The sequence below is a fragment of the Hordeum vulgare genome, chromosome 4H, assembly GCF_904849725.1.
Source record: "Hordeum vulgare subsp. vulgare chromosome 4H, MorexV3_pseudomolecules_assembly, whole genome shotgun sequence".
NCBI classification, from domain to species: Eukaryota; Viridiplantae; Streptophyta; class Magnoliopsida; order Poales; family Poaceae; genus Hordeum; species Hordeum vulgare.
The window spans coordinates 486,905,007-486,916,576 of record NC_058521.1 but is presented as its reverse complement, the minus strand read 5'-3'; positions in this window follow the sequence as shown (position 1 = coordinate 486,916,576).

The window sequence follows — 11,570 nt, the reverse complement described above, 5'->3', positions numbered from 1 at the left end:
CATCAGGGTCTTTAATATTTTCGTTCATCACCGGTTCTTCTAGAATCTTCTTCTTGAGTGTTTCCTTCATTGCTTCTTTCTGCTGCTGGACAACTTGTTCTACCTTGGGGTAAATGTGACACTGAGCTGGGAAGTGGGTGGTTCCTTCACAAAGGAAACAAGTCACCTGACTACTTGGGCACTCCTCAGCTGGGTGATTTTCTTCACAATGAGTGCATCCATGCTTGTGTTCTTCCTGAGTGTGTCCTATTTCTCCACAGATCTTGCATGCACAAGTCTTCTCCTTCGGATTATCATAGCACTTCTGAATAAGACGGGATCTTAACAAAGTCTTCTTGAATTCGTCCCAGGTTTCTGCTCCACTAAATCCTTGTATGGCATGATGCATTTTCCACCAGATTGCAGCACTTTGTGTAAAGTACTGAAGAGCGTGTTCCACTTCATACTTCCTTGAGATCAAGTTGCTCCTGAAGTGGTTCTCCATGTTTTGAATCCATATATCAGCCTCCAGCTGGGTCATTGGTCCAGAGACTACAAGTGCTTCATACTCCATCTGGTAGGGTTGAGGTTTTGGGGATGAGACGGGTAAGAGAGAGGGAGATACACACAATACAAGCAATATTTTTGAGAATAGGTTTTAGTTGTGGCCGTCGGAAAACATACACCAATGACGGCTCACAAATCATCGTAACTAACGTGGATATATAATTGGGGTTTGGACATCTAATGGTCATATAAATATTCGAACGCTTCAGGGTCTTCGAGTTCTTTGGGACTTGAGAGTCTTCAATTTGTGTAGCTTCAATTGCATGATGAAATCCTCTTTACTTTGAAGTAGAACTCCGTTGATTCTTCATGAGGTCAAAGGGGTAAGGGGATTGTATAACTATTTGTGGTGAGAGAGAACATTTGATGAAATCAGAAGAGATGAGAAGTGAAAGGTGTTCTCGAAAATAAGATTTTTGAGAGATCCTATCCTAGGAAGTTTCCAGTTTCTAGGGTCACGTCCTACAGTCAACATGTGCTCTGATACCATTTCTGTAGCGACCCGACTCAAAACGAGTCAAGCCTCTGTGTATCTGTGCCATCCCTGGATCAGTATGCTGGCACACACAGTACATCAATGTATATATCAAAGTGAAATCACATGTAAATAGCGTAAAACTGATATATACCTTAATTATTTCAGCGGAAGCAGTCAAGGGAGTGGAGTCCCAATAAACACCAACGGCAAGTTGAGTGTAGACCGTAACCCTGAATCGTACTCTTACTCGTCGAAGAAAAATATCTGCAACATGAGACGTTGCAGCCGTGTAGGTCAGCATATTGAATATGCTGGCAAGTCACATAAGAGAGGGGTGAAAAGTAATCATCTATACTATATGCATATATGGCAGGTGGGGCTATAAGTCTTTAGCGTAAAGCAAAATTTTCTCCTACAACAAGAGGGGCTAAAAGCAAAATATTACTACAAAGGTTGGTTGTTAACGAGATGGTTCCGCCAACCAGTTCTCGTACCCGAGTTGTCAATAATTACCCTCATCAAATATATTTAATGGTGTTGAGAAATCCAGATAACTTCAGTTTCTTTGGCTCAAGTTGTCCATGACCGTGGACACGGCTAATCGATTAGGTTTGAGTACTCTGTAGAGTTTTTGCACACGTTCCCCACAAGATTTGATCGCCTCCGTGTATGTCCTCGCACTTCAGGGTGTTTGAAGACCGGATGATCAAAACATGGTCTTTCAACGGGTACCTCTGAATCCCTGTCGGTGCCCATCCATTCCTACCGTTCTTCTACATCTGCTAGCACCGCCTGTCCAGAGTCGCCGCGTTGTCCAACCAAGCCAGAGCCCGTAATGACTTGTGGCTGTGCAGGTAAGCCTTGGGTCTTGAAAATATCCGTCCGTCTCTTTGAGCCTGGGTGAAGCTTTCCGCAGGATGTCATGGCCTCTCCAGCATCCCGGGTCATCCACTGGGTTCTCCAGGGAGCCGATCAACCGTCCTTCACCCAGAGTTGCATTGCGTCCAAGGTCTTGAAAATCTTGTCTTAACCGGTCTTGATTATTTAATCAACCTCGCATCACTCGTGTTATGCACTCAACCGAAATCCCGTCTACTCAAGCATAGCAATATGAAATTTGTCGTCCCGGGACCAAGTATCGGGGTTGTTGTGTGCCTACCACATGATACTACAATCTATACTAAAATTTCCAAGTACCTACTCAGCATGCAATTGGGCATAGGATGGTAGAACTACGATGCATAAAACATAGGTGATATTATGATCAAAGTGACTTGCCTGGTGATGTTGACGAAGAAGAATTTTCGTTCTCGGGAAATACGTGATAGAACTATTCGTCACTCTCCGATGAAATCTATATAATCAAACATAGTATTCACATAAGCACTCACACTAGCAATCATTCTAGCAATCAATTAACAAACAACAATAAAAGTTGATGCAATCAAAAATCAATAAGAGAGAGCGGATAAAAATCCAAAGGAAACTTCAAAGAAGCTAGGAAGCCTTCTACTACATCAAACACTATATAGTTTTTGTTCTAACTGAAAATAAAACACTAAAATAGAAAAAATAACAAAAAACAAAATATAAAATAACTAAGATAACAGAAGTAAAATTTACAAAACAATATTTTTTATAAGTATTTTCAAAATAGGAAATCAAACTAGCAATGCGATCAATTCGCAAGTTAGTATAGAACTAGAATTGATTCCATGCAAACAAATAAGAATAAATAAAATAAAATTTTGTTGTTGTTGAAAAGTTACTGGTAAATATAAAAAAACAAAATATAACTTGTCACAATTACAAAAAAAAACAAATTAAGAACAATTAATACAAAAGAAATAGCAAGAAAACAAAAAAGGCTAAAACAGAATCTGTTTTGCTTAAAAACCTAAGTAAAAATATTTAAAGGAAATTGGAACTTAGAGTACTGAATGATATGATCAATACGAAGCAGCAGCAAAAAGAATCAAATTAAAAGCTATTTTTAAACTCCCGGAATAAGCAAAACAAGCTTTAATTCAAATCTGATCTAACTCAATTTTGATGAATCCAAACATAGACAAATTATATATCTGCAGAAACTACATAAAATTTGTGATCCAACGCAAAAAGAATCACCTAATTCGGAGTTATAGACTAATAGATATGAATTTTCTAAGATTGCAATTTTCTGAAAAAACTGCAATACGGGATTTCGTGAATCTCACCATGGGTGACAGAGAGGAAGAACTCCGGCGAGGTAGCTGCTCCGGCAAGGTGGGGAGATCGCCGGCGGGGTGGGGAATCGGTGGAGGAGTAGCACGGCAGGGGGTGGGGCGTTGGAGAGGCTCGGCAGGGGTGATGGGGAAGCGCCACGAGACCTACTGTACTCCGTTCTTGACAGGAAGATGAGGATGGTGGCGCCGTGGCTACGAGCATGGGAACGGGGCGTTTCTCAAGGGGAATGGAACGAGGAGGACGAGGGGATACTTTATAGGTGGCGAGGAGGTGCTGGGAGGGAAGGAGATTCGCGAATTCCGGAAGGGGAGGATCTCTTGGTTCCTGCCATGGAAGTTCCTCGTAACGTGAATGACTAGAGGAAGGAGAAGATACTAAACGGGCCAGATTTGGAAACTCCTTAATGGGCCAGCTCTTTATTTCCTGTTAAACGCGAATTTTTTCCTTTTTCAAAACTAGGAAACTAAAACGATAAAAGGGAAATCAAATCAATTCGGAATATAGAGTTTTTATATACTAAAATTGTCAGAAAAATAAAATCTAAATGATGGGCATTTTTTCCCACGGCCAAAATAAAAACTTAAAAAAAAATGTTTTTCCAAAAAATCCCTAAAAGCATTATTTCTTTTTGCAATTATTTTCTGAAATTAAATTTTGGTTTTTTTCTTGGCTCAAAATATTTCAATGAATGCCCCTGGTTTTTGGAGGGTCATTTTCCTCCGCTCTTTCTTGCGTGCAAGAATTTTTTCGGGGCATTTTCTCGGGGAAGAAAAATATAGAAGCAAGGGCAAATATTTTGAAAGGATTCAAATGCAAACTCCGTTCAAATTCTTTATAGTTGAAGAAGTCATGTCATCTTCTCTCTTTGCTTTTAAAAGGTTGAATTTGAATTCATCGGAGATGGGGAAAGTCATTTTATTCCCTCTCATTCAAAAGTTTTTGAAAAGTTTCAAATTTCACACAAGTTTCAATCACTCAAGCAAACAAACAAACAATCTAATAAATATTTTAACATTCCAAAATTTGGGATGTTACATTTGGGCAAGTCGGCTAATGGATCAGATTAAGTATTTCAGTCATATTTGAAGTTGGCCCACGAGTGGTCCGGAGACTGTGTCAAGACTTAGTGAAATCTTGCAAAGCCACGAACCGATTTATTATCTAAATGGATGAAGAAGTGGATCTACGTGATGTGTAAAAAGAAGGAAAATATGTTCTAACATAACGGAACTATCGAAGCAAAAACATCTATGGGAAGGCAAGATGAATCTAGCATGGATCTACAAAAGTTGCCAGACAATAGCGGTGGTGAAACCGCATCAAATGCACACATGCCAAAGCAAGATATCTACGGCTATAATCTACAACTCGCATGACGAACTTCGGATGAACTATGAATGATGGCGGTGACATAAAAATTGGTAATGGCGGTGATGGGGTCATAGTCCTAGGGTAGGGTCATAGGCCTGCCCTACATGTCCTACCCAAGGACTACCCCACACAAGGGACAAGACCTTAAGTCTGCCCCGACTGAATTAAGATTTCCCCATCATCCAGTCGGTAACAGGCCCAGAATCATCCAGTCAGAGACTAACATTCGGAGAGCACCAGGCCAACCGACTGGATACACTCGGTACGTCGTAACCTCTCCGGAGGTAAACTGCCGTACGTTTCCGGGTGCGTTTATTAGCATTTAGAGCATACGTTACCTGTAACGTATGCATTCAATCGCCACTACTCCACCCCTGAGTCCGAACCGTTGTGGAGGGCAGCGCACTCTATATAAGCCGCCCTCCCCCACTGGTCAAGGGGTTAGCACATCATTGTATTCCATATTACACTCGGTAACAAGCTCCGAGAGCACTGAGACGTAGGTCTGTTACCTCCACCGCAGAGGGGCCTGAACTCATACATCCTCGCCGTAGCTAGGACTCTGCCCATCTCATTCGTACCCTACACATCTACTGTCAGGCTTATACCCACGACAGTTGGCGCCCACCGTGGGGCAGGCGTCTAAGCGACTTTCGGCGAGTTTGCGACTACTTCCTTTTGTCATGTCGTCTGGTGGAGATTCGAGCATGGGTCGCCAGATCCTCTTCAGCGTTCTCTCCTTCACCATCGACGACTCGGCGTGGCTTCGGGAGGCGCCTCTCGGCGTCGAGACGCTTCCCCGTCGTGGGGCCACGCACTTCCGTGCTGGCGCTCGCGGCGTTCTCCTTCTCCAACAATCGACTCCATTATCGACTTGCACCTCCGTCATGCGCCGGAGCAAGCGGTCTCGCAGTCCACGTCTCCAACGATGGGTACAGCATGCCCGAGCGCGTCAGATCGCGTCCTCCCAGGTGGCAGTTCTGGAGTCTGTTGTGGTTGCCCTGCGTTCCCAGTGCTCGGGCTCGGTTCCGACTGAGCTCCCTTCCGAGTACGCGGGTCGTGGGCCTGCAGCAGAAGTACACATGGCCAACTCCCACGAAGATCCCCGTCAAGCCGGCCGGGACGAAATCGGCGAAGCATCCGGTGCACGCCGTCCGCCTCGTCGTTCCGCCAGTCGGCACATTCGACGAAGCAACGTGGAGTTGTTCCGCACACCTCTCCTCAACTTGGCTGCGGCTGCCCAGATTGCCGATTCCCTCCAGCCGACTGATTCAGAGGCAGGAAGGGGAATCGAGCAGATCCAAGCCTTGTTGCGCACGGCGCAGCAACAGAATTCGGCAGTCTCCCAGTCACACAATCGGATCCACAATAGTTCCGTCCATGCAAACACGCATCGGTCGGTTCACAGCCCTGGTTCTCATCAACATCGCCGCCGCTCACGCACTCCTCCACGGGGTGGGCCATATGGGTCCCGACATCATGATGATCGGCGTTCGGTCGACGACACTTACGACCCGAGACACGACGCGAGAGGGCGAATCGCCCAGCGAAGAGTCGACAAAGGTCGAGCCCACAACGATGGTCGCAATATGGATCGTCCGAGTGGAAGCAGGACCATCGTGTCCAGCCCCGAGTGTTTTAGTCGAGCCATCCGCTCGGCTGACATCCCGCCCAACTTCCAATTGGCAGCGGGAATCGGTAAATTTACGGGGGAGTGGATCCCGCCGCTCGGCCTGTCCGAGAGCGCCTGCGCCGGTCCGCCGCGCACAAGAGGGAGGCAATGGGAGAGGAGGTGGCCAAGCTACCGGCTGCCAACTTCATTTGCGAGGTTCACCACTCCGAGTGGCTCGCAAATGTCGTCATGGTGCCCAAGAAGGACAAGTCACTCCGAATGTGCGTTGACTTCAAGCACCTCAATAAGGTCTGCCCGAAAGACCATTTTCCGCTCCCCCGCATAGATCAAATTGTCGATTCGACTGCGGGATGCGAGCGGTTGTCATTTCTTGATGCCTATTCGGGCTATCATCAGATCCGTCTGTATGGTCCCGACGAGCTAAAAACAGCCTTCATCACCCCGTTTGGATGCTTCTGCTACATCACTATGCCTTTTGGTCTGAAGAATGCAGGGGCTACCTTTATGCGCATGATCCAAAAATGTCTCCTCGACCAGATCGGTCGCAATGTGGAGGCATACATGGATGATATCGTAGTCAAGTCGCGCAAAGGTTCCGACCTGCTGACTGACTTGGCAGAAACATTCGCCAACCTTCGTAGGTACGATATCAAACTCAACACAGCCAAATGTTCATTCGGTGTTCCCAGCGGAAAGTTACTTGGTTTCTTCATTTCCGAACGAGGGATCGACGTCAACCCCGAAAAGATTGGGACCATCGTCCGAATGGAGAGGCCGGTCAGAATACATGATGTTCAATGGATCACAGGTTGCCTAGCGGCTTTGAGCAGGTTTATCAGTCGACTCGGCGAAAAAGCACTTCCTGTGTACCGACTCATGAAGAAGTCAGATACCTTCGAGTGGACAGACGAAGCCCAAGTCGCATTCGACGACCTCAAAGTCCTACTTTCCACCCAGCCGGTTCTTACTGCTCCGCTCAGTAAAGAGCCCCTTCTTCTGTATATCGCGGCTACAAATCAAGTCGTTAGTACTGTTCTGACAGTCGAGCGAGAAGAAGAAGGCAAAGCATACAAAGTTCAGCGGCCAGTGTACTACGTCTCCGAAGTCCTGACCCCTTCTAAGCAGAGGTATCCCCATTATCAGAAACTTATCTATGGGATTTGTATGACTGCGAAGAAGGTGGCCCATTATTTCCAAGACCACTCGGTATCTGTCGTGTCGGATGCTCCGTTGTCGGAAATTCTCCATAATCGTGACGCATCAGGCCGTGTAGCGAAGTGGGCAATGGAGATGCTGTACTGCGACATCAAGTTCGAGGCCAAGAAAGCTATTAAGTATCAAGCCCTGGCTGACTTTATAGCAGAATGGGTAGAACAACAGCAACCGACCCACATCTACTCGGCTCATTGGACAATGTTCTTTGATGGGTCTAAGATGTTGAATGGCTCCGGCGCTGGCGTTGTGATCATATCACCCAAAGGCGACAAGCTCAAATACGTGCTTCAGATACACTTCGATTCCTCCAACAACGAGGTGGAGTATGAAGCTCTTCTCTACGGACTACGCATGGCCATCTCACTCGGCGTCCGTCGCCTGATGGTCTACGGCAATTCGGATTTGGTAGTCAACCAAGTGATGAAAGAGTGGGACGTAAGGAACCCCACCATGACAGTGTACTGCAATGCAGTGAGGAAGCTGGAGAAGAAGTTTGAAGGTTTGGAGCTCCATCATGTTCCGAGACTGAAGAACCAAGCGGCTGATGAGTTGGCGAAAATCGGATCCACTCGGAGACCAGTCCCGAGTGATGTCTGCCTCGAGCACCTCCATCTTCCCTCAGTCAAAGAAGATCCCTTCACAGAAGAACTGGTACAACCCAAGAGCGCAACAGATCCGACTGAAGTCGATGTACCTGCTGTGGTTGATTTGGTCACGGAGATTCTGGTTGTCACTCCCGATTGGACTATGCCGATCATCGCATATATCCTAAGGCAAGAACTTCCAGAAGATGAAGTCCAAGCCAGGCAAATAGTTCGCAGGTCGAAGGCATTCACTGTCATTGACGGTCAATTATACAAGGAGAGTGTTTCAGGCGTTCTTCAACGCTGCATTACCCCTGAGGAAGGGCAGTTGATCTTAGAAGATATTCACTCGGGAACCTGCGGTCATCACGCTTCTTCAAGAGCGATTGTCGCCAAGGCATTCAGAGCCGGTTTCTTTTGGCTGCAGGCCAACGAGATGGCTAAAGATATGGTCGACCGATGTGAAGGCTGTCAGTTCTACTCCAACAAGTCCCACAAGCCAACATCTGCGTTAAAGACAATCCCACTTGTGTGGCCATTTGCAGTTTGGGGTTTAGACACAGTCGGACCATTCAAGACAGGCCAAGGAGGCTACACACATCTGTTGGTGGCAGTCGACAAGTTTACAAAATGGATAGAAGCCAAGCCTATCAAGAAACTCGATGCCTCAACAGCTGTCAAGTTTGTCAGGGACATCATTTCTAGATTCGGGGTGCCTCACAGCATAATCACAGACAATGGGACAAACTTCGACTCGGACAGATTCAAAGGCTTCTGTGCGAGTCAAGGTATCCGAGTGGATTTTGCTTCCGTAGCACATCCGCAATCCAACGGAGAAGCTAAGCGCGCGAATGGACTTATCCTTCAAGGTTTAAAGCCCCGACTCTTGCGAGAGGTAGGACATGCTGCTGGTGCATGGGTCACCGAGTTACCTTCAGTGCTTTGGGGCCTCCGCACCACTCCGAACAGATCAACGGGGCGATCACCATTCTTCCTCGTTTATGGAGCAGAAGCGGTCCTTCCGAGTGACCTACTTCACAATGCCCCGCGAGTCGAACTCTTCTCCGAAGCCGAAGCAGAACAAGCAAGGCAAGATGGAGTCGATCTTCTAGAGGAGGAGCGCGAGATGGCACTTACTCGCTCAACAATTTACCAGCAAGATCTGCGACGTTTTCACGCGCGTCACGTCAGGAGTCGCACATTCCAAGCTGGCGATTTGGTGCTCCGAGTGGATCAGCAAAGACCACACAAGTTGGCTCCGACCTGGGAAGGGCCTTTCATCATTTCCAAGGTGCTGAACAACGGAGCATACAGACTCTACAACATTCAGAGGGAGACAGACGAGCCGCGCGCATGGAACGGGGATCTCCTCAAGCGTTTTTATACGTGATCGTCGACTGAAGCAGTGTAATGAACAAGTTTTGAAGAAATAATATATTCAGCAGATTCAGTTTTGTGCACATTCAGAGTTCTCCCACACACACAAAAAAAAACTTAGCTGCGGTCCTGCATCGCCTAAGTACTCACTCCCTCCGGGTGTGCACTATACGTCACACTCGGGGACTTAGCTGCGATCCTGAATCGCCTAAGTACTAACCTCCTCCGAGTGTGCACTATACGTCGCACTCGGGGACTTAGCCGCGATCCTGCATCGCCTAAGTATTAACCTCCTCCGAGTGTGCACTATACGTCACACTCGGGGACTTAGCCGCGATCCTGCATCGCCTAAGTACTCACTTCCTCCGAGTGTGCACTATACGTCACACTCGGGGACTTAGTTGCGATCCTGAATCGCCTAAGTATTAACCTCCTCCGAGTGTGCACTATACGTCACACTCGGGGACTTAGCTGCGATCCTGAATCGCCTAAGTACTAACCTCCTCCGAGTGTGCACTATACGTCGCACTCGGGGACTTAGCCGCGATCCTGCATCGCCTAAGTATTAACCTCCTCCGAGTGTGCACTATACGTCACACTCGGGGACTTAGCCGCGATCCTGCATCGCCTAAGTACTCACTTCCTCCGAGTGTGCACTATACGTCACACTCGGGGACTTAGTTGCGATCCTGAATCGCCTAAGTATTAACCTCCTCCGAGTGTGCACTATACGTCACACTCGGGGACTTAGCTGCGATCCTGAATCGCCTAAGTACTAACCTCCTCCGAGTGTGCACTATACGTCGCACTCGGGGACTTAGCCGCGATCCTGCATCGCCTAAGTATTAACCTCCTCCGAGTGTGCACTATACGTCACACTCGGGGACTTAGCCGCGATCCTGCATCGCCTAAGTACTCACTTCCTCCGAGTGTGCACTATACGTCACACTCGGGGACTTAGCTGCGATCCTGAATCGCCTAAGTATTAACCTCCTCCGAGTGTGCACTATACGTCACACTCGGGGACTTAGCTGTGATCAAGAATCACCTAAGTACTAACCTCCTCCGAGTGCGCACTATACGTCACACTCGGGGACTTAGCTGCGATCCTGAATCGCCTAAGTACTAACCTCCTCCGAGTGTGCACTATACGTCGCACTCGGGAACTTAGCTGTGATCAAGAATCACCTAAGTACGCACTTCCTCCGAGTGTGCACTATACGTCACACTCGGGGACTTAGCTGTGATCAACAATCACCTAAGTACACACTCCCTCCGAGTGTGCACTATACGTCGCACTCGGGGACTTAGCTGCGATCCTGAATCGCCTAAATATTAACCTCCTCCGAGTGTGCACTATACGTCGCACTCGGGGACTTAGCTATGATCAAGAATCACCTAAGTAATAACTTCCTCCGAGTGTGAACTATACGTCACACTCGGGGACTTAGCTGCGATCCTGAATCGCCTAAGTCTTAATCTCCTCCGAGTGTACACTACAAGTCGCACTCGGGGACTTAGCTGCGATCCTGAATCGCCTAAGTCTTGATCTCCTCCGAGTGTGCACTACAAGTCGCACTCGGGGACTTGGACGTGACCAAGAATCACCTAAGTCTTAATCTTCTCCGAGTACGCACTAAGGGTTGCACTTGAAACAACATTCAAACAAAAGACTAAATGTTTTCATTCCGACAACATAAGTCCAAAAACGATAGCTGACTCAGTGCGGATCAAGATTACCTGCACCAATTTAAAAGTTTGACGGCCAACAGAAGTGGCCAGAGTATCTTACAGGTAAACACTCGGCATACCAAGGATAAAGTTTGATCACGCGTCAGCTGGGCCGGCGTCAGGACTGGAGGGCTCCACAAAAGTGTCCAAGTCGATTCCATCAGCGATGCGGGTAGCAGTCTCAAGGAACGTCTCCATGAAGTCTTCGAATCGAAGCTTCTTCGTGTTGGCGACCTTCAATGCTTTCAGCTTTTCTTCCCGCACCTCCTTGCAATGGACTCGGACCAAGGACAGCGCAACGTCACCACCGCAACGCGCTGCCGATTTCTTCCAGGATTGCACTCGGCTCGGAACCTCCTCCAGTCGCCCCGTCAGGGTCTCCATCTCCTGCCGCGACCCGTCTTCCGGC